The following is a 23158-nucleotide window of genomic DNA, read 5'->3' on the forward strand; positions in this document are numbered from 1 at the left end:
GTTGGGTTCCCCCAACAAGATCCAAGTGGAAGCTGCAATTCCAATCCAAGGCCGGAAATTAGGCGTTAGGAACGCAGATATGTGCAGGTGGGGATGGAGGCGCGGTTGCTTACTGGGTGACGAGGAGGACGTCGATGGTGGAGGGGTCGATCTCGTCAGAGTAGGGCAGCGCCGCCATGCCGGAGTAGGCCGGGTGGATGTCGCAGTCGAACTGGGCACCAGCGAAGAGCCAGTCAGTCGGATTCCCCCAACAAGAACAAGGAGAGCTAAGCGGGGAGAGGGAGGAGGGGTTTGGATGCGAACCAGGACGGTGCGGCCCTTGAAGTTGCCGAAGACGGCGGAGTGGTAGACGATGAAGGGGCGGAGGAGCGCGGCCGGCAGCTCGTCGACGCGCGCGGAGGAGCGCGGCCGACAGTTCGTCGACGCGCGCGGCGATGCGGCGGCGGAGGGGAAAGGGGCAGATGAAGTGAGTGGAGTGAGCAGTGAAAGGATAAGGTGAATGGGGCGGGGTAGGTGGCCACGAGTTATGCGGGAGGTGGGAGAGGTGTGCCGTCGCGCTGGGGAGGTGGGCCGTCGCGCGGGGGAGGTGTACTGTCGCGTGGGGAGGTGGGCCGTCGCCTATGATGCACTTGTGCTGGGCCTGGCCCAGCTTGTTCTGGCCCTGTGTAATACCGTGGATAAAAATCAACTGTGCATATATATATAAAAACTATACATACCTCACAAAATCAATAAAGGTGAATAATAATATACATGGTTCATACTAATGTACATTTTTTATACTTACTAAATAAACGAAGGCCATCACAAAAAAAATAAGAGGGGGTAAATAATAGAAAACACAAATATACTTTGTTAAAGAAGGTTTGTTTGCATGTTATATTTTCTTTTGTTGGACAGATTTTCACAGCCTACATAAATAATTTAAATAATTTTCAAATGATTACTTACTTATATAGGAACATTATATTTAGTTGTTTTCCCGAATTTTCATGTGGTAGGACATTCATTTAATTGTAATGTATTTATAATAATACCAATTAGGTTTCTTTTTTGCATACAAATAGTTGTGTCAGTTTCACTTTTACTTTTATTATATATTATATATAATTATATGTTGTACTAGGAAATATTATTTTTATTTCATCATATATATTTCATCATGGTATTGTTGTATATTAGTGCTTTCATATATTTTTCATCGAGGAATCAACTATTTTTAGTGTTGTACTAGGGGTTTGGATGCGAACCAGGACTGTCTTTCATATATTTTTTAAATTATTTTTATACCTCACAAAATAACATGTATATTTACATTATACATACCTAACAAAATGTACAAATTTTACAAAAGAGTAGGAAAAACAAATATACTTTGTTAATGTTGGTTTGTTTGTTTTAGTTTTTGTTTGACAATTTTCGCTATGCTATACAATTAATTAAAAATAATTTAAGCAATTTCAGACCCCTACTTACTTATATATAAACATTATAGTTTGTTGTTTTCCCAAAAATTTGTGTTAGTGAAATGTTTTTTAATATTTATTTTTCTAATAAAATCAAATGCCTTTTTTAGCAGATAAATCATTTGTGTTGGTTTCACATTCAGTTTTATTATATATTTTAAATAATATTATGATGCAGTGAAAATTATTAATTATATTTTACCATAGATATAAATTGATGGGTTCCGACATACGCACTGATGCAACGATGACAGAACACACTGAAACACCACGAGAAGAGGTGCGTATAGCTAAACTTTCTTTGTACGTATCTTATAGATGATAATACAGAAGGTTTAATTTTGTATTTTTGTTATTTCAGATTACAGAAGTCATGGATATTGACTTTGGAGGTGCACGGAAAGAATACATTGATGGTTCGGATGCGATGTCGCTGAAAGGGGACGAAAATTCACAACATAAAAATGTCGACGAGGTTATATGTCATAACAAACCCAAAAAGGATGCCAATTTACATGTTCTCCCACAAGGTTTTTTTATCATTATCAATTATTTTTTTGTGATATTTCCTTTTGTATTCAACTAATTTTGCTCATTTTGATTACTAAGTTGGCTCACTTTATTACCATTTCGACAGACTATGTTTGTACCCTTAGAGATATTACAGTCATCGAATCAATCAAGGCTGCCCCCAAGAATACCCAGTTTGTGGACATTGGAGATGCATTGTTATCAACCGACGATTTGGAATGCCTTATGAAAGATGATATGTTCTTACATGATGGTGTAAAACCAAATGCACAAACTTTGTAATTAATAATTTGAACAAAATATAATATCATAAATTGTAAATATAATGTAAATGTTGATTACAGGTGATAAATGCTTACATATATTGCATGCTTGCTCACGACCATCTAAAAGTCAGGGCGGGCGAAAAGGTAGAAATTGTTAGCATGTTTGTATCTGGCCAGATAAAAGAAGACAGGAAAAGAGACATAGACCCATCAAAATATTACCGCATCGTGCATCATGTCAATACTTACCTACAACAAGATATGGTTAGTTTTTGTATCGTTATCCATGCATATAATTATGGATTGTTTTTATTTAATTCAAAGTTATAATGAATTATTAATATTTATATCTAATCGCGATCGTGACTTGTATGATATTTACACCAGTTATTCATTCCGATTAACATGCCGGGCTACCATTGGTATCTAGCAGTCGCCAATGCAAAAAAACGTGAGATTCAAGTATTGGACTCACTTGATTCTCGGGTCAAACGCAATGACCTTGCTACTACGGTAAGTATATATTTTTTTACTCATCTTAACATATGTTTTGTTTGCCTTGTTCCCTAATATTTCTCATATATAAAATAGTTACTAGGACTTGAGAAGCGTCTAAAATTTGTAGAGCATAGTCCGGAGTTTATCAGAGGTCATAAGTGGCCCGATCTTAATGTTACAAAATGGACGGTTGTAGAGCAGTTTCATGAGGCAATACAAACCGATGGGTAAGCACATGTTACAATGTTTTGTTTATTTGATTTATCTGTGTGGTATTGTAAAGGATTGTTTTATAATATTATAGCGTATCATGTGGACTGTTCATGTTAAATTATATGGAATACTGGACATCACATGGACTGTCAGACACGTTCACCCAGGTATTCCATTTTTATACATTATCTCGTTATTTTATCTCAAAATATTATATAAATTTATTTTATATATTTTTTGTAGGAGGATATGAAACATTTTAGGAAAAAATTGGCTGTCATTTTGCTCGATTCAGAGCTGAATAAGCTAAAAGGAGATCCCATATACCATCAACCTGACGTTGAAGAAACTTTAGCTAATTCTGATATCGAGATCCTGGAGAATCCATCAGACGTAGTCAAAGACAAACGTCCTGCCCCAATCACTATCATACCCACGGACCAACGTGAATTACTTGTCGGCCTCTACAACTACATCATGTCTATCGATGATGCTGGGTGTTTGGAGTAAGTATCATGCATTAGTATTTAATATGCGGAATTATAATATTATTCTTCTTATCATCCAATTTATAGGAAGGTATGGGTCCGGAGCTCGACACCCGATCAAATGGGCTTAAGTCTTAAGAAACTTCAGTGCATACTTAACATGGAGCAGACCATGGACAATGACTACTTCAACACAGCCGTGCGTATGCTGGCATGTGACGAGGGAGTATTGTTCACATACCCTCCTGTGCACTACATGGATCTATGATTTTGTGTAAATTATCTTAACTCTTCATTCTATGTGTCATTATTATCAACATGTTGAAACAATATTTCTTTTTTTACTTAGTCCATGATGCTAGAGTCAACACGAGGTCAGAAGTTTTGCGAGAAGGAAACTATTCAGAGTTTGGCAACATTATTTGATAGCTGGCCTGAGATGGACAACGACATCTCATCGTGCAACAAGGTAAGTAAATTATTTTGTCAATTGTTATCATGGTTTATTGTTGTTTCTAATACCTGCACTTGTAGATTTATCTTCCCTATGCATCCATCGGCTGATACATTTTGTACGTCATCGACAAAGAAGCACGTCGTCTATATATTATGGATCCTATTCAAACATCACAATCGTTAGAGGAGAAAAATTTGAGGCATGCACTGAAATTAAAAAGTTTTGCAAGGGATTTCAAAGAAGCACTCGAAATTAAGCTGCCTGGTTGGAATTATGATCTATCTAAATGGCAACATTTATTTCCGTCCGGTGTTCCAACGAGTATAGATGGGTAATGAATTCATAACAAAAACATTTACTTTTGTTATTACTATATTCTTTACATTGTTAATTTAATGCTGTACAGGAATTTGTCTGGCTATTTTGTTTTTCATTTTATGCTCTGGTGGAACGGTGAAGATTTGGTCAAGCCAATTTGCGCAGTGAGTATTGTCCGTTACATGTTTTAAGACCTTCGGCATGAAATTTTCATACTAACTACATGTATGCGTTTGTGCAGGATGGGTATGAATTGATGAAACGGTTTTTGTTATACTTGCTAAAAACATCATGGGAATGAGGCTAAAGGAAACTTATCGGATATTGTGCAAGAATTTCTTAAGCGCATCATCTAGATATTAATAGCTTTGTAATAGATGTTTAGTTGGAACATCGCTCAGTTTGTTACATGGACATGTCTTTAATTTTTCTTATGTTATCAATTTACATTGCAAAAAAAAGTTCAGTTATTAAATAATTATGTTTCTGTTATATTGTTTGTACGTGTGGAATTTAACATGTAACTCCTGCGAACTTTTTCAAGAGCCCGTGGCGACGCACGGACACTCTACTAGTCTAGCTAACGTGTGCGAGTCACATTTTTCTAAGCAAAGACAGAGATTTCTACCACTCCATAAACATAGAAGAAACTAAATAGATGATTCACAATCTAATATGCTCACTATCTCATACTTCCTCCGTTCCTAAATATAAGTTTTTTTAGAGATTCCAATAAAAACTACATATAGATGTATATAAACATACTATTTTAGGGTGTACAATCACTCATTTTACTTCGTTGTAGTCCACATTGAAATCTCTATAAAGACACCCGCAAAAAATAAGAAATCTCTATAAAGACTTATATGTAGAAACGGAGGGAGTATTTTAGATGACAAATGTTTTATTAAGCAAGGCTAAAGCTTTTCCTTTTCATTAAATGAGCAAGGAGTAAAGAGCATGTACAAGGTCGTATTCAAAAAGGAGCAAACAGACTACTCTCCAGGAAATTCACAAAAAAATAAAAACTACTCTCCAGGAATGATAGCCCCTAAATGTTTCACCCGGTGATATACCAGAACCTAGCCTCTTTCTTATTGCCAAATACAGACGTAGGCAAAGATGCAAAATTGTGAAAAACTCAAGCATTCCTCATTCAAAATATCCCATGTCACACGCTTAAGAATATAAGCCATGGCATTGTTTGGTTGCTCATTTGTCGACCGCTTTGGTCCACCAAGTGTGGCTGGAGTTGAATGATGCCAATTTCCGGGGTTGAGGTCCTTTTTTCCAACCCAATCTTTGATCATGCACCAAATTCTTTGTGTATATTGGCATTGGAATAGGATGTGTCCCGAGGTCTCCATGTGACATTGCAAAGATGGCAAAAGCTACAATTAGGCTATCCTCTTTTTTACAATTTATCATTTGCCAAGCAAAAGAATTGCACTTTGAAGGTGCCCAAGCTTTCCAAACTGTCAGCTTGATCAAAGACGGAGTCAAACCAAGAAAACAGGCATTGGATGCCGAGACAGTGGAGTAGCAAGCATTGGAGGTGAGCTTCCAAATGCGAACATATAAAACTCTCTAATGTGTTTCCGTGGTTAATCCATCAGTCAAGCGCATGCTTTACAGGTTAGCGTGCAAAGCACGTACAACTTACTGTATAGATACATTGGTATTTTTTTCTAAATCTATGCTACTATCTATATCTATACTTCTATACTATACTATACTATATAGTGTACCAGTATAGATGCATATGGACCGTTGGATCTTTTGAATCCGATGGCTGATATTAAATTTACTTAGTTATGGAGCTACGTGGACATATATCAACCGTCCGATTCAGCAATCTAGCGGCCCAAAGTGCAGGGATTCGCGTTGCTGTCCGCCACTGTCCTGCTCTCCCAGCCAGGCTGTACTCTAGAAGCCTAGAGTGTTCTTTCAGAGTCTAGAGTAGGACCATTCAACTCACTGATCCGTGGGTCACAAGGACTTAGCTCACATGAGGATGTAAACGTAGGAGCCACAACTGTGCAGTTCAGCAATTAGTACACATGAACGTGAGATAAATACGAGATGATAGCCGAGGCACAATTCAGTACTTTGTTCTACAACTTTTCTTTCCTTTTCTTTTGTAGCCGAACGAATTTTTTAGCCAAAAAAATTAAACAGTCCTTTTACCAAAAAAATATGCAAACAGTTGAACACCTCAAAAGTAGTAGTAGAAATTTACATCCTTGATTTTTTTCATGTTTTAATCATTTTTATGGTGGACCATTGTATACAAATAATCCATTTCAAGAGTCAAAATTAGATAGCCGACGAAATGACTATATGGTAGATTATTCAACGTCTCATGTATTTCATATAAATATTATTCATAATATGTTTTGAACCCAACAGAACTATTGACCGTGGACGTGCTTTGCACGTGCCAATGTACTAGTAATATATGTGCATAATGTAGATGGTGCTGCTGCCGTGGAGAACCTTCGGGCGGAACTTGCCCGAGCCAAGGAGCAAGCGAGGAAAAGTGATGTGGCTGCCGTTAAAGCGGCTGAAGAGCTAAAATCCGAACAGGCTGCTCACTGCCATAGCAAGAAAGTAATAGCCGAGATGGCTATAAAATTGAAGGATGCTGCCGACCGCTGTAAACTTCTTGAACAAGAAGATAGGGTGGCTAGAAAGACCTTAAAAAGGTCATTGCTGAGGCCAAGGACACTCGCTCTGCAATGAGAGCTATGAAGGAGGAGCTATGTCAGGCCGGAGATATCACGGCTGGAAAGCCCTATATGCTGCGGATGAAGTCCGGGGATCCTAAGTATGCTCCGTTAGACCGGAAATGGAGTGCGGCGAACACTTATCTGGATTTGGCGGCGAGTGTCGCAGACGCGACCGAACACTTCCGGGGTCGAGGTGACCATGAATTGGAAGAACTTTTTTGGTCGCAGTTCCACAATCCAGAGCGCCCACTTTCGGTATCCGACCGTTTGGCCGCTTGGGCGGAGCTGAACAGGTTATCCGGACTCGCCATGAGGTACGTCGCGAGTCGTCTGTGGCCGGAAGAGCCAGAGCCGAAGAGTTATTTTAGCTTGGTGCAGCAGTTTCTTGGTTCGGTGCCGCATGTTGATGCGATGAAGAGGTCAGCATGCATAGAGGGCACACAGATGGCCCTTGCCCGTGTCAAGACATACTGGGCGGATATGGAAGCCAGTGTTATTGCATCCCGAGATTCGGACGAAAGCCAAGTACCTGCCAAGCACTATTTTGAGGTAAGTCCTACAGGGCGCTCGTGTAATAGAGTCGCAGTGCTCGAAGGATGTTGTGTTCGAATAGCATGTGCTATTGTAAAACAATATTTTGATGAAATATAAAAGCCTTTTATACTTGTGCTTTCAAGAATTAGAATGCCTCCTGTGCGGCCATTAATGTATATGTATATAACCTGAAAGATGGCAGTCGTTGGCTTCAGCCCCCACGCATATAATACGGGGGTGTTCGCAGAAGGCGCCTTTTCACACTTAATCCAACGTCTTGGTCCTATAAAGGAAGTGATAGCACAGCGAACTAGGCAACCAGACTATAATGATTTATCACTTTCACTTAGCCATAGGAGTTTGACAGTGGGGCTACTGAATAGCCCTAGGGGCACCGCGCTCGCCCGAATTCGGGGCGCGTGTGTGCCTGACCGGGAAGTGGCCCTTCGTTAATGCGGAGGAATCCTAAAGATTCTGGAAGTCATCGAGTGGTTAACCAGTCTCTCGCTATATCATGACAGTCAGTTTTCGGCTTTCTCTACTATGGTGCTCGCCTGGCCGAACCGGGGCACAATCGCAGTAGTTCTCCTGGTGCCGCCTTAGCCGATAGAGCGGAACGTAAGACAGCAAAACACAGGAGCCGGGCAAACCCAACATTTGACCAAAGACATGATTCGGAGCGGATGCATATAAGGCCAAACTCGCGACCCCGAACACTCCCTAAGGTATTCGGTCTTTATGAAAACTAGTTGACCCGTTGCGCCAAATGGCGCAGAGACCTGCTGAAGACATGTTGTCGATGAAAATAGTTTCATGCTGCAAGAACCTTCAAAAAATTTTAAACATGTTTATTACGTTGTTAAATAGTAGTATGGGAAAAGGGAAACTTTGCATAATATGAATATGCTCAGTTTGAAAATATGGGCACTATGATGAGAGAGTAAAGTTGGCATGGTTGTATTTTTTAGCAAGTTTGGAAACATGGTTATCATGATGAGAAACCTGGCCATGCAAATTTTTCCTGCGAAAAAGGAGGGGAAAAGATAAGAAACCTAAGAAAAAAACATGTCTTTGTTGTGCATATACAGAGATATAGGGATCAGGAGGTATTAGGATAGCCCATATGTTATTTAGCCCAACTCACGTAGAGCGATGCCTGTGGCCCGTGAGGAGCTGAATAAGAAGCGGTGGGGGCGGAGCGAGAAAAGACTATCTATCCCCTTCCTTTCTTTCTCGGTTCGTCAGCTGGGTAACAAATAGCACAGAGACCCACTGAATCCATGTTCAGCATGAAAAGAAATTCCATGTTTTAGTTGTTTTAGTAGCGGGCAAGCATATATGATAAGAAATTTAAACCCCTTTAATAAAAAAATAGAGACTTGTCATCTACAATGAGATATACCTACACATTTTAATTTGGTAGTAGAGTCCCATGTCAAGACCATGTCATGTTGAAAAAATATGTATTTTTTAGTAATCTCTTGTTGCGCCAAATTGCGAACATACCCACACCATACATGCTTTGAAAATATTCCAGTATCGAGCAAGCACATATGGTTACTATTCTAACCACTATATAAACAAAATGAATGGGGGCTTGTATAAGGGTAACCAAAGTTCAAAAGAAAAAAGTGTTGTATGTGTTGTTTTTCCGATAATTTGGGTCTTGGAACACCTGAATAGGCAAGCACAGTATGGCAAGTAAGAAAATGTGAAACATTGCTAATAACTTGCCTCATATACATGATAGTTTTAGGTCATACAAGCAGTGGGGAAAAGAAAAGCAATCTACATGTGATGAAGCAAGCCTAATTCAAATAGGTAATGCCCATACAACCAAGTTCATTACAATGGACGGATTTCAATCCTAAAACTGGAAAGTAAATATGCATAACAGAAGTGAATCGTAGAACGTGGTTTATACAACTTCATGAATATACTTAATATCCTGGCAGCACCATATCCATACTACTTGAGGAAGTAAATAATCAAATGGCAATCACACGGGAGTTGTCGTTTCTACTTTACAATCCGAACAAAACTATATAGCTGATCTCCAAGTAATTACATGACACGACAATGGCTTCGACAAATATCCATCTTTTATGGCATAAACACATATATATTGATTACGGTCAGTAATGAGAAGTGATGGTAGCTCACTCTATAACATCGTCCACACTAGGAAAATATGGTAAAGCAGTCAGATCCCACGACAAATATGATATGAAAATCTTGGAAAGAGAACTATCTAGAGAACAAACTTACATGTAAAGATGTGTTATGGCCTGTGAAAATGGAATAGTGTTATGTCACACTATTTGGCTATTGCTATAGAAAAGCTGCTGCAACAATAAAAAGAAAAACTAAAAAATTGTGCTTATGCGCAGTATAATGCCTGGTCATCAATATTATATTAGGAACTTCTTCTAATACTCTAGTAACATAATCTAAATTAGCCGATGTGGAATCCATCAGAACTAATCGGCCGACATAAAGCCGGTGAAATCAATAACATAACAGAACAATAATTAAATGCTTAGTCATTTGATTAGTATGCCACACTACATGCCGGTAACAATCACCATATTTTATTTACATATCTAAAGCCATCGGCACCTGACATTATCAAACTATAATAATCAGTATGCCACACTATACATTTATTTAACTTGCAATAAAACTTCAACAAACATATCAACTAATGGTAACTGGTGTATGCCATGCAGAGAAAATTGCAAGCTGGCAAAGCAACGACATGCTAGAAGCTGACAAAAGTATTACAGATTGACAATAAATAATAGATAGCTCCATCAGTACCCACCATTGTTGGGACTATCAAATTAAAATTCCATATCTATCAGAAAGCTGACAAAGCTTGAGGGCCTCATAAATACGAAGAAACAGCATGTGCAGAGGGGCCATACATACTGATTAAGAAAACTCACTTTTTAGCAACCAGACTCCCTTCATTCAACAAAGGAGAGGTGGGGGCATGGTCATGGGATTTGGGCTCAGGAGTAGTAGGGCTGAAAATAGAGAAACCATACACATCATAACAATGATGTACTTCGACAGCCATGCACATGACGGATAGTGTAAAGCTATCTATCGCCAGAACTACATTTAAGTAAGATCATGAAACTAAAATCTGCTATGCCATTACCTACACAGCCTTTGTATATGTTATCAGATTAACATGTATGGAGACAACAGAATATACCAGGGGATAATTAAGTAACACCAGGAAAACTATTACCAAGGTAATGGGGTTCATAACATACCTGAATGGTGCTATGGGCAAAAATCCATTGTCTACTTCTCTTGAAGCTAACATCTACCCTTTCCCAAGGAATTCTATTCAGGCTTTTGAGTGTTACTTCTGAAATAGGGGACAAATTAATTCAGTTAGAAAAAATATTGTCTTAATCATCCAGGAGAAATGGAAGTACGGAACGGTATTGGATATAATACAAAACACACTAAATAACAACAAAACTTTAGCTCCAATGCAAACATGAACCAGCGTAAAGACTTCGTCATTAGAAACTTGGCATCTATGGTTTCTGCTAGTTTATCAAGTCCTTGGACAATAAATAGCATATCATCATGGAAAGCATCTATGATCTCTATGTAAACACACTAATTTCTATGTGAACACACCAGGTTATAGAAATTAGAAAGTATAATTAAGTAAGAGCAGCATATACGATCTATAATAATGCAAATGACATTACCTCCATAGTCTAGATTTATTAGTTCAAAGTTCAATCCCGGGAAAATTCAAGTTTTTTATACACGCCAGTATTGTACTTGACTGTATATCGATCTACATCAACTCCTGGAAGGGCAAAATCTCAGATTATAAAGGAATCATACTTGTTCTAAAGGCAACATTCGAGGACTGATGCCTCCCTTAAGTTCCATTTGAGAAATAGTGCACGCAATTCTTAGTTCCCTTATCATCGCATCCAAGAAAAGGCAAGTCAAACAAGAAACTGGAAAATGTCGGTGAATGGCAAATTTAAGATTATCACTTCAGAGTCTTCCTGCCAAGATTTGCTGCAAGAAAAACGCCATCAGGCTTCAACGCCAACCTACACTGCCAATTACCATAGTTCAGATTTTTAGCACTTGATAACCTAATCTTTCAGTGTTTAAAATAAAAGACTTACATGTATCATTGCTCGAGGTAGATCATTTGTCCAATGAAGGCCAAGACAGCTCATTATTAAATCCTGGGAGCTTCAGAAACCAAGGGGAATAACACAGGACGGGGCTCATCCACCTGAGCTGAAATCACAAAACCGGTAAGGCACAGAGATTACAGAAATACTATACGCCCGCAAGTCTATTGATGTAATAAGATTGAAAGTAAGCACACATTTTTAGCAGAGCAAAAGAAACAGGGGCGGCATGTAGTATAGCTCACAAATTGCAATAGGAAACACCATTACCCGATAGAGTGATCATCTGCACTTTCAAAAGTTTGGGCAGAAGTCATGGCTAAAAGGCGTATTAATTAAGTTGAATATGCCAATAAATAGGGCAACACATTCAGTTCTCAACCATTCTAGGTATCTCGGATGCACACACAAAATCTATAGCACACATCCTTCCCACACGTAAACACGAAATATAAGCAGCACGAGGCAAATCAAAACACGACAGGCGGCTAATTCCGAAACAATAAAACGAGCAGTGAACCAACCACCATGACAATAAGTAGGAAAGAGCAAACCTTGAGCAGGAGAACAAAGAAACAACATCGCTGCAGGATCTTCTGTCCCCATCTCATCTCCAACTCACTTCCTCTTAGATCATTACCTTGGGAAGCTCGTGTTGATGGCGTATTGAAGATGTCTTCCAGCCAACAACGACTGAATTTTTACTCAAGGCCATAAAAAAGTGCTTTAAATTCTGAATTGGTAAATAGATAGCCAATATGTTTATATTGATCTGCTAAGTACAAATATTCATGGCACAAGGATACAATCGCCACAAACATTTGAGTAAGCAACATAGCGCTTGAAAGAACGAAGAGCTGATCTGCACGTAGAAACAAAGTATAAGATGCTCTGTTTGACACTATTTGATAGTGATAATAGCCGGAATTTGAGCGTGGTGACATCATGTACTTTCATATATCACACGAGCGAAAACAATACCTTGAGTTAAGGCAATAATTTTTCACACACACGCATACACACTTGCATTTTCCTCTGCTCCTCTGATATCTTCTGTCAGTGCACCTTGGGTCTCCATGAACCACCAACTTCATCTATAAAAGTATTGCATAGACGTAGCCATATTAGTCGATCAGACGTGGTAAGAAATAAACAATACAATATTCTTGATACCGATTTAGCTATGCAAAGCATGACCAGAAATTGCAACGAGGTAAGTTCCTAAAGAAGATGCACATCAAAGAGATAAGAGAACTTACATGGGCAGTATGTTCTACAAAGCATACCGATTTAGCCATATTATAAGGCGAAGGTGTCGCAGCTATGCGAGATTCTATCTGTTTGTTCGTGTTTAAAAAATAGTTTTTTTATCTGTCTCACTTCATGAACTGATAATTGGATATTCACTCTAACTGCAATACTTTTTGTTTGTGTGAATGACATAGTTAATATTCATTCATCGTCATGTACAGTTTTGTTGCAACTGAAATATTTGTATTTCTAACTATCGGAATGCTTAGACTTTCCTGTCTACATATATATCACAAGATAACAAGTTAGATGCTTGCAGAAAACACATACATTACCAGATATCTTTAACGCAGTATAGAATACCTTGCGGTTCCGGACAATACTGACCCTCTTCTTAATAGCCCCAAGCTCCTGAAAGAAACCTGCAAAATAATCCAAACCAACAAAGATGATATTAGGACCAGACCCCTTGCATCACCTCCACTTCTCCAAGCTCTAATGACAGAGACATACCTTGCATCTGGTCCTTGTAGAATCCGTGGGGGATATGGCCGTACATAGGACAGGGGTCGTGTTCTCCGGCTCCCCCGGTTGCTTCGCCTCTCGGATCCTCTGCTCTTTCCCCTCCGGCAGCTACACCAATTACAACACAACATCAGGGCCATGGAAAAAAATGCATGTGTGTGTGTGTGTTTCTGTTGGGTTCGATTTGGTTCGAAGGCAAGCACGCACACAACAGGAAGTCCTTCCCCTCACGGTCTTGCAACTGGCCGAGTGCCGCAAGAGAATCAAATAAGAGGAGGGCTTCCCAGATTTGGCCCAAATCGAGGCCCGAATAATGCCATCCTCTTATTTGATTTTCTACAAAGTCTTATTTAAACCAGAAAGTTGGTCTAACATTACATCATCATGCAAATATATGCATTGGAGGGTGGGTACCCAATAAAAGGACACCCTGAAAATGGAAATGCAATATGGTTAGCATTGAAACCCTCATTGCAAAAGAACCACCCGAAGGCCTCAACTTTCTGGACAAAACTGGGTACTCCATTCCACTTGGAATGTACTGGCAGTATGGCTTGAATACACAAAAATGAGTTATGTAAGACACAAAGGCAATTGTATTTTGTTGTGCAACATCATTTACCTAGCACAAAACATTTTAAAATGTGCATTCACGTCTTTCCATCAACACTCATTTACCGAATAGGAATGTAAAAGCTATATTTAAAATGGCAGGGTCTTAATAAAATACAATTAGATAGAGCAGCTCAGATGAATCAATAACATCCCTGCTTTTACGAATCCAATTCTTAGAACTCTTGGTATATTTCTATCTCTTTCCAGTCTAAATTTACGCTCTCAACATCATCTTGCTAAGTAAAAAAAATGATTGGTCCTAGGTGCATAACATGATCTATGAAAACAATTTTATACAAAGCATATGAACCAACTTGAACTATTCAACCACCCGTTGTCATTTTCTGAACTTAATCAAGAAAAGTGGCAGCATAGAGCTAAAATCCCAAAATAATCACATGGTCAGGTCAAAGAAAAACTATGAGGCTGCAGAAGAGCATCGTCTCCTCATGCCTCGGTGCTTGAGAAGAAGATGAAAGGGAAGGGTTTGCGAACACACAACCATGGCATATTGGCATACCTCATCGATGAATCAGGGGCCAAGGGGAGGAGGCCGCACAGAGAGAGTAAGAGAGAGATTGGGTGAAGCTCACCTCGGTGTTGGCGGCAGACGTGGTCGCCGTCGCTCCTCGTGTGCGCATCTCCCCAATCCGCGCCCCTAGCCTTGACCACCGCACCCGCTGCTTGCCGAGCCTGCCGCACCCGCTGCCCTCCGAGCCTGCTGCACCATGTGTGGCGCTCACAGACGCTAGTCGTCGCTGTGCATCAGTCATGGCACCATCGAGACGCTCGATTTTGCCTTTTCCTCATCTAAATCCCGGCTGGAAGACCCGGCCGCTGCCATGGGGCCCAAGTGACGGAGATGGTCGGCTGTGAGGACAAAGGAGGGAGGAGGAGGGAGGGGGCCAACGATGCGGGGAGGAGAGGAGGCAGCCGATGAGAGACAGGAGAAGAGGAGCGACGACATGGGAAAGGATGGAGCGAGCGGGGAGGAGAACCAGGCAGAGTGGGCGCAGGGCTGGCGGCTAGGGTTTTGACGCGCGGGCGGAGGGCATTGGCAAATCCCTCGGGGGACACGAACAAGGTTCACCCAGCCAACGAGCGTGTGAGATGAGCCCACCCGTCACTGGCCAACGAAAACAACCGTAGGATGAAAATCGAGTTTGACTGTTGTGAAGATCCAACGGCTTAGACGTGTTCGAAAGCCAGATCCGACGACCAACGAAGGCCGAATCGAGGGAGCATCCTGGGAGTGAGTTGGCTAGCCTCATTATTGTTTTAAATGGGCCGAAAAAAGGCCCTTGGTAAAAGCCCCTGGTGCCCAGGAACGCGCAAAATTCTGGCGTGGCCACATGCCAAGACGCCAGCCTCCTCCTTGGTTATAGCAAAAATCGGGGGATGTTGTCAACAAAAGACAGTAAAAAAGGTTTACGCAGGGTCTTAATCTGAAAAGAATCCTTGAAACGGGTTCCTACTGCACGTCTGCGCCTGTGTCTCCGTTGTGTCGTATCCTGGACGGGTGTAGCATGGTGTTTGTCTGCGAAATAGAGGAACTTAGTGGAAAATAAACGTGCGAGAAATCTATGTTAAAATAAACAAAATATAATACAGAAACATGAGTAGAATTGAGCTGTATTGTCTCCTGGTGTAAACACGCGGAGCCCCTTGTACAGGGTTATGCAGCTATTAAGCCTTTGTATGTTTACGCCGGACTCGTCGAGCCATGTCCGGGGTAGTAAAGCTGGATTAGTGTGCGGCTGTCAAAGCAGCCGCACCATTATCCGCACTTCGGGGAACACTTGATATTTTCCTTTAATGAGATGATGCCTCGTGGACCGGGCATTTTGAGTGTGAGGGATGCGTAATGCGGTATTGCGTTAAAGCGGGCGAAAGCTTCACGTCCCAGTAGCGCTTGATAGCGACTTATGAATGGGGCGATGTGGAAGGTTAGCTTTTCGCTTCGGAAGTTGTCGGGGGAGCCGAACATGACTTCTAACGAAAGGGAACGCATACTCTGGGTATCTGGGCCTGGCGTGACTCCTTGAAAGGAAGTGTTGCCATGGCGAATTATTGCTGGGTTTACCCCTAGTTTGCGGATTGTGTCCTGATATAGCAGGTTTAGGTCACTGCCGCCGTCCATTAGGACTTGTGTAAATTGAAGTCCGTCAATAACCGGATCTAAGACCAAGGCAGTCCAGCCTGCATTCCGGATACCTCTAGAGTAATCCTGATGATCAAAGGTGATTGGCTGTAACAACCAGTGGCGGGGCTCCTCTGGGGCAGGCCGTATGGCGCGTATCTTTGTAGGCGCCACTCTATTTTTCCCTTTTGTCACCTAAAGTGAATTTACTGTTTTGACTTCTTGTGGGAACTTCTTTTGTTCTCTGGTGTTCTGCTTGTGGGGTGCGTCGTCATCCTTGCTTGGTGTGTCGAGCCCCTTGTGTTCGGCGTTGAGTTTGCCGGATTGCTTGAAGACCCAACTATCTTTGTGGGTGTGGTTTGCAGGTTTCCCAGGAGTACTGTGGATTTGACATATTTTGTCCAAGATTTTGTTGAGGTTAGATGGCTCGTCCCTGTCATCTTTGGGTGCGGCTTTTTTTGATTTTGCCGAGAGCTTTTGAATCCGGCGTTGACTGCCGTGCTCATCGGGCTGTTATCCTTGATCCGGCGCTGTTCTTTGTTACGGCGCGGTTTCCCGTTTCCATCTCTGAGTTCGGATGTACTTGGGTCGCTGGTGCTGCTTCTTGCCAACCAGCTATCCTCTCCTGCGCAAAAGCGGGTCATGAGGCTTGTCAATGCGGCCATTGTTCTTGGCTTTTCTCGGTCGAGGTGTATGGCGAGCCATTCGTCTCGGATGCTATGTTTGAAAGCTGCTATGGCTTCGGCGTCCGGACAGTCGACTATCTGATTCTTTTTAGTAAGAAATCTGTTTCAGAGTTTTTGGGCTGACTCTCCGGGTTGTTGAGTTATATGACTCAGATCGTCTGCATCTGGAGGTCGGACATAGGTCCCTTGAAAATTTGCCCGGAAAGCATCCTCGAGCTCTTCCCAACTTCCTATGGTGTTTTTGGGAAGGCTTTTAAGCCAATGCCGGGCTGGCCCTTTGAGCTTAAGGGGTAAGTATTTTATGGCGTGAAGGTCATCTCCTCTAGCCATGTGTATGTGGAGGATATAATCCTCAATCCAGACTCCAGGGTCTGTTGTTCCGTCATATGCTTCTATGTTTACGGGCTTGAATCCCGCTGGAAATTCATGGTCCAGTACCTCATCGGTGAAACATAGGGGATGTGCGGCGCCCCTGTATGTAGGTGTGCCATGATGTTCGGATATTTTTTGCATTGCATTGCTTACCGGAGCTTGCTTTCTTGGCCCGTAGATGGATCTGGTTGGACCGTTTTGTTGATGCGAATCCTTGGGCGGATCGCGTACCGGATTGAGTGCGGCGCCGTTTGTCGCTTGATGTCGATCGTGGGGTCATCTATCCGACCTGGTGGCTTCCTTGTTTTTTGACTGTGGGGGCTCTAAGGCCTCTTCATCAAATTTCGGTAGTAATTTCCGCTTCAGATAGCTCTTTGTGTGATGACTGTTGTCGTACTTGTGTGCGGTATTGAGTACTTTGCCCCATCTGATTATGAGTGCATCTTCCGCTGTTTTGAGCTTCCGCTTATGCTTTTTCAGGCTATGCGCAGTGGCGACGAGCCTTTGGCAGAGGTTTTTCTGTTCCAGCGACTTGTCCGGCGTGAGGTCGTCCGGACTATTATCTTTGCCGGGGACGGATTGTTCGGTTTCTCCGCGCTGTTTGGACTGTTGCTCGGTGGCATGTTCGTCTTCCGTTGATTCGCCCTGCTCTATGGCTGGGTCTGTGTCAAGGTGGGGCTTGGCGCGGCGCTTACGCCGCCACTTTGATTGTTTTTCGAGGGAACAATCCCTGGTTGTTGAAGGAAATATGCCCTAGAGGCAATAATAAAGTTATTATTTATTTCCTTATTTCATGATAAATGTTTATTATTCATACTAGAATTGTATTAACCGGAAACATAATACATGTGTGAATACATAGACAAACATAGTGTCACTAGTATGCCTCTACTTGACTAGCTCGTGAATCAAAGATGGTTGAGTTTCCTAGCCATGGACAAAAGAGTTGTCATTTTATTAACGGGATCACATCATTAGGAGAATGATGTGATTGACTTGACCCATTCCGTTAGCTTAGCACACGATCGTTTAGTATGTTGCTACTGCTTTCTTCATGACTTATACATGTTCCTGTAACTATGAGATTGTGCAACACCCGTTTACCGGAGGAACACTTTGTGTGCTACCAAACGTCACAACGTAACTGGGTGATTATAAAGGTGCTCTACAGGTGTTTCCGAAGGTACAAGTTGAGTTGGCATAATTCGACATTAGGTTTGTCACTCCGATTGTCGGAGAGGTATCTCTGGGCCCTCTCGGTAATGCACATCACTATAAAGCCTTGCAAGCAATGTGACCAATGAGTTGGTTACGGGATGATGCATTACGTAACGAGTAAAGAGACTTGCCAGTAACGAGATTGAACTAGGTATTGGATACCGACGATCGAATCTCGGGCAAGTAACATACCGATGACAAAGGGAACAACGTATGTTGTTATGCGGTTTGACCGATAAAGATCTTCGTAGAATATGTGGGAGCCAATATAAGCATCCAGGTTCCGCTATTGGTTATTGACCGAGAATAGTTCTAGGTCATGTCTACATTGTTCTCGAACCCGTAGGGTCCGCACGCTTAAGGTTTCGATGACAGTTATATTATGAGTTTATGAGTTTTGATGTACCGAAGGAGTTCGGACTCCCGGATGAGATCGGGGACATGACGAGGAGTCTCAAAATGGTCGAGACGTAAATATCGATATATTGGATGACTATATTCGGAGTTCGGAAAGGTTCCGAGTGATTCGGGTATTTTTCGGAGTACCGGAGAGTTACGGGAATTCGCCGGGGAGTATATGGGCCTTATTGGGCCATACGGGAATAGAGGAGAGAGGCCGAAAGGAAGGAGGCGCGCAGCCCCCCTCTGGTCCGAATTGGACAAGGGGTGCGGCCCCCTTTTCCTTCCTCCTCTCCCCCTCTTTCCCCCTTCTCCTACTCCAACAAGGAAGGAGGGAGTCCTACTCCCGGTGGGAGTAGGACTCCCCTTGGCGCGCCCCTACTAGGCCGGCCGCCCCCTCCCCCCTTGCTCCTTTATATACGGGGGCAGGGGGGCACCTCTAGGCACAACAACAATTGATCCCTTTGATCTCTTAGCCGTGTGCGGTGCCCCCCTCCACCATAATCCACCTCGATAATATCCTAGCGGTGCTTAGGCGAAGCCCTGCGTCGGTAGTACATCAAGATCGTCACCACGCCGTCGTGCTGACGGAACTCTCCCTCGACACGTGGCTGGATCGGAGTTCGAGGGACGTCATCGAGCTGAACGTGTGCTGAACTCGGAGGTGCCGTACGTTCGGTGCTTGGATCAGTCGGATCGTGAAGACGTACGACTACATCAACCACGTTGTCATAACGCTTCCGCTTACGGTCTACGAGGGTACGTGGACGAACACTCTCCCCTCTCGTTGCTATGCCATCACCATGATCTTGCGTGTGCGTAGGAATTTTTTTGAAATTACTACGTTCTCCAACAGTGGCATCTGAGCCTGGTTTTATGCGTAGATGTCATATGCACGAGTAGAACACAAGTGAGTTGTGGGCGATATAAGTCATACTGCTTACCAGCATGCCATACTTTGGTTCAGCGGCATTGTGAGATGAAGCGGCCCGGACCGACATTACGCATACGCTTACGCGAGACTGGTTTCACCGCTACGAGCACTCGTTGCTTAAAGGTGACCGGCGGGTGTCTGTCTCTCTCACTTTAGTTGAACCGAGTGTGGCTACGCCCGGTCCTTGCGAAGGTTAAAACAGCACCAACTTGACAAACTATCGTTGTGGTTTTGATGCGTAGGTAAGAACGGTTCTTGCTAAGCCCGTAGCAGCCACGTAAAAATTGCAACAACAAAGTAGAGGACGTCTAACTTGTTTTTGCAGGGCATGTTGTGATGTGATATGGTCAAGACGTGATGCTATATTTTATTGTATGAGATGATCATGTTTTGTAACCGAAGTTATCGGCAACTGGCAGGAGCCATATGGTTGTCGCTTTATTGTATGAAATGCAAACGCCCTGTAATTGCTTTACTTTATCACTAAGCGGTAGCGATAGTCGTAGAAGCAATAGATGGCGTAACGACAACGCTGCTACGATGGAGATCAAGGTGTTGCTCCGGTGACGATGGTGATCACGACGGTGCTTCGAAGATAGAGATCACAAGCACAAGATGATGATGGCCATATCATATCACTTATATTGATTGCATGTGATGTTTATCCTTTATGCATCTTATCTTGCTTTGATTGACGGTAGCATTTTAAGATGATCTCTCACTTAATAATCAAGAAGTGTTCTCCCTGAGTATGCACTGTTGCGAAAGTTCTTCGTGCTGAGACACCACGTGATGATCGGGTGTGATAGGCTCTACGTTCAAATACAACGGGTGCAAAACAGTTGCACACGCGGAATACTCAGGTCATACTTGACAAGCCTAGCATATACAGATATGGCCTCGGAACACGGAGACCGAAAGGTCGAACGTGAATCATATAGTAGATATGATCAACATAGTGATGTTCACCATTGAAACTACTCCATCTCACGTGATGATCGGACATGGTTTAGTTGATTTGGATCACGCGATCACTTAGAGGATTAGAGGGATGTCTATCTAAGTGGGAGTTCTTAAGTAATATGATTAATTGGACTTAAATTTATCATGAACTTAGTCCTGGTAGTATTTTGCAAATTATGTTGTAGATCAATAGCTTGCGTTGTTGCTTTCATATGTTTATTTTGATATGTTCCTAGAGAAAATTGTGCTGAAAGATGTTAGTAGCAATGATGCGGATTGGATCCGTGATCTGAGGATTATCCTCATTGCTGCACAGAAGAATTATGTCCTTAATGCACCGCTAGGTGACAGACCTATTGCAGGAGCAGATGCAGACGTTATGAACGTTTGGCTAGCTCAATATGATGACTACTTGATAGTTTTGTGCACCATGCTTTATGGCTTAGAATCGGGACTTCAAAGATGTTTTGAACGTCATGGACCATATGAGATGTTCCAGGAGTTGAAGTTAATATTTCAAGTAAATACGCGAGTTGAGAGATATGAAGTCTCCAACAAGTTCTATAGCTAAAAGATGGAGGAGAATCGCTCAACTAGTGAGCACGTGCTCAGATTGTCTGGGTACTTCAATCGCTTGAATCAAGTGGGAGTTAATCTTCCAGATAAGATAGTGATTGACAGAATTCTCTAGTCACCATCACCAAGTTAGTAGAACTTTGTGATGAACTATAGTATGCAAGGGATGACGAAAACGATTCCCGAGCGCTTCGTGATGTTGAAATCAACGAAGTTAGAAATCAAGAAAGAGCATCAAGTGTTGATGGTTGACAAGATCACTAGTTTCAAGAAAAAGGGCAAAGGGAAAGAAAGGGGAACTTCAAGAAGAACGGCAAGCAAGTTGCTGCTCAAGTGAAGAAGCCCAAATCTGGTCCTAAGCCTGAGACTAAGTGCTTCTACTGCAAAGGGACTGGTCACTGGAAGCGGAACTACCCCAAGTGATTGGTGGATAAGAAGGATGGCAAAGTGAACATAAGTATATTTGATATTGATGTGTACTTTACTAGTGTTTATAGCAACCCCTCGGTACTTGGTACTGGTTCAGTTTCTAAGAGTAGTAACTCGAAACGGGAGTTGCAGAATAAACAGAAACTAGTTGAGGGTGAGGTGACGATGAATGTTGGAAGTAGTTCCAAGATTGATATGATCATCATCGCACACTCCCTATACTTTCGGGATTAGTGTTGCACCTAAATAAATGTTATTTGGCGTTTGCGTTGAGCATGAACATGATTTGATCGTGTTTATTGCGATACGGTTATTCAATTAAAGTTAGAGAATAATTATTATTCTGTTTACATGAATAAGACCTTCGATGGTTATACACCCAATAAAAATAGTTTGTTGGATCTCGATCATAGTGATACACATATTCATAATATTGATGCCAAAAGATGCAAAGTTAATAATGATAGTGCAACTTATTTGTGGCACTGCCGTTTGGGTCATATCGGTGTAAAGCGCATGAAGAAACTCCATAAAGATGGATTTTCGGAATCACTTGGTTATGAATCATTTGATGCTTGCGAACCGTGCCTTTTGGGTAAGATGACTAAAACTCCGTTCTCCGGAACAATGGAACAAGCTACTGACTTATTGGAAATAATACATACCGATGTATGGGATCCAATGAGTGTTGATGCTCGTGGCAAGTATCGTTATTTTCTGACCTTCACAAGATGATTTGAAGCAAATATGGGTATATCTACTTGATAAAACATAAGTCTAAAATAGTTGAAAGGTTCAAAGAATTTCAGAGTGAAGTGGGAAAATCATCGTAACAAGAAAATAAAGTTTCTGCGATCTGATCATGGAGACAAATATTTGAGTTACGAGTTTGGTCTTCAATTAAAACAATGTGGAATAGATTTCACAGCTCACGCCACCTGGAACACCAATGTTATGGTGTGTCCGAACGTCGTAACCGCACTTTATTGGATATGGTGCGATCTATGATGTCTCTTACCGATTTACCGCTATCGTTTTGGGGTTATGCATTAGAGACAGCTGCATTCACTTTAAATTGGGCACCATCTAAATCCGTTGAGACGACGCCTTATGAACTGTGGTTTGGCAAGAAACCAAAGTTGTCGTTTCTTAAAGTTTGGAGTTGCGATGCTTATATGAAAAAGTTTCAACCTGATAAGCTCGAACCCAAATCGGAGAAGTGCGTCTTCATAGAATACCCAAAAGAGACTGTTGGGTATACCTTCTATCACAGATCCGAAGGCAAGACATTCGTTGCTAAGAATGGATCCTTTCTAGAGAAGGAGTTTCTCTCGAAAGAAGTGAGTGGGAGGAAAGTAGAACT

At 41.9% G+C, this 23158-nt stretch overlaps 2 long non-coding RNA genes across 18 annotated transcripts; both read right to left on the reverse strand.

Moving 5' to 3' along the window:
- On the reverse strand, positions 1-753 carry LOC119277955. The gene is made up of 3 exons (XR_005137389.1): positions 304-753; positions 114-211; positions 1-32 (listed from the first exon to the last, which is right to left on the reverse strand). It is a non-coding gene; the product is annotated as an uncharacterized LOC119277955 (long non-coding RNA).
- An 8287-nt stretch (positions 754-9040) lies between these two features.
- LOC119277956 lies at positions 9041-15131 on the reverse strand. Of its 17 annotated transcripts, none has more exons than XR_005137394.1 (12): positions 14672-15131; positions 13452-13571; positions 13302-13360; positions 12669-12781; positions 12494-12549; positions 12242-12380; positions 11676-11793; positions 11380-11602; positions 10785-10882; positions 10449-10529; positions 9769-9845; positions 9360-9681 (listed from the first exon to the last, which is right to left on the reverse strand). It is a non-coding gene; the product is annotated as an uncharacterized LOC119277956 (long non-coding RNA). The 17 variants fall into 17 exon arrangements; XR_005137401.1 differs by having other exon boundaries at positions 11380-11458; positions 11538-11597; positions 12242-12549; XR_005137399.1 differs by having other exon boundaries at positions 11380-11458; positions 11538-11602; positions 12242-12549.
- Between the last annotated feature and the right edge of the window lie 8027 nt (positions 15132-23158).

Source organism: Triticum dicoccoides, chromosome 3B (assembly GCF_002162155.2).
Source record: "Triticum dicoccoides isolate Atlit2015 ecotype Zavitan chromosome 3B, WEW_v2.0, whole genome shotgun sequence".
In the NCBI taxonomy this organism is placed as follows: domain Eukaryota; kingdom Viridiplantae; phylum Streptophyta; class Magnoliopsida; order Poales; family Poaceae; genus Triticum; species Triticum dicoccoides.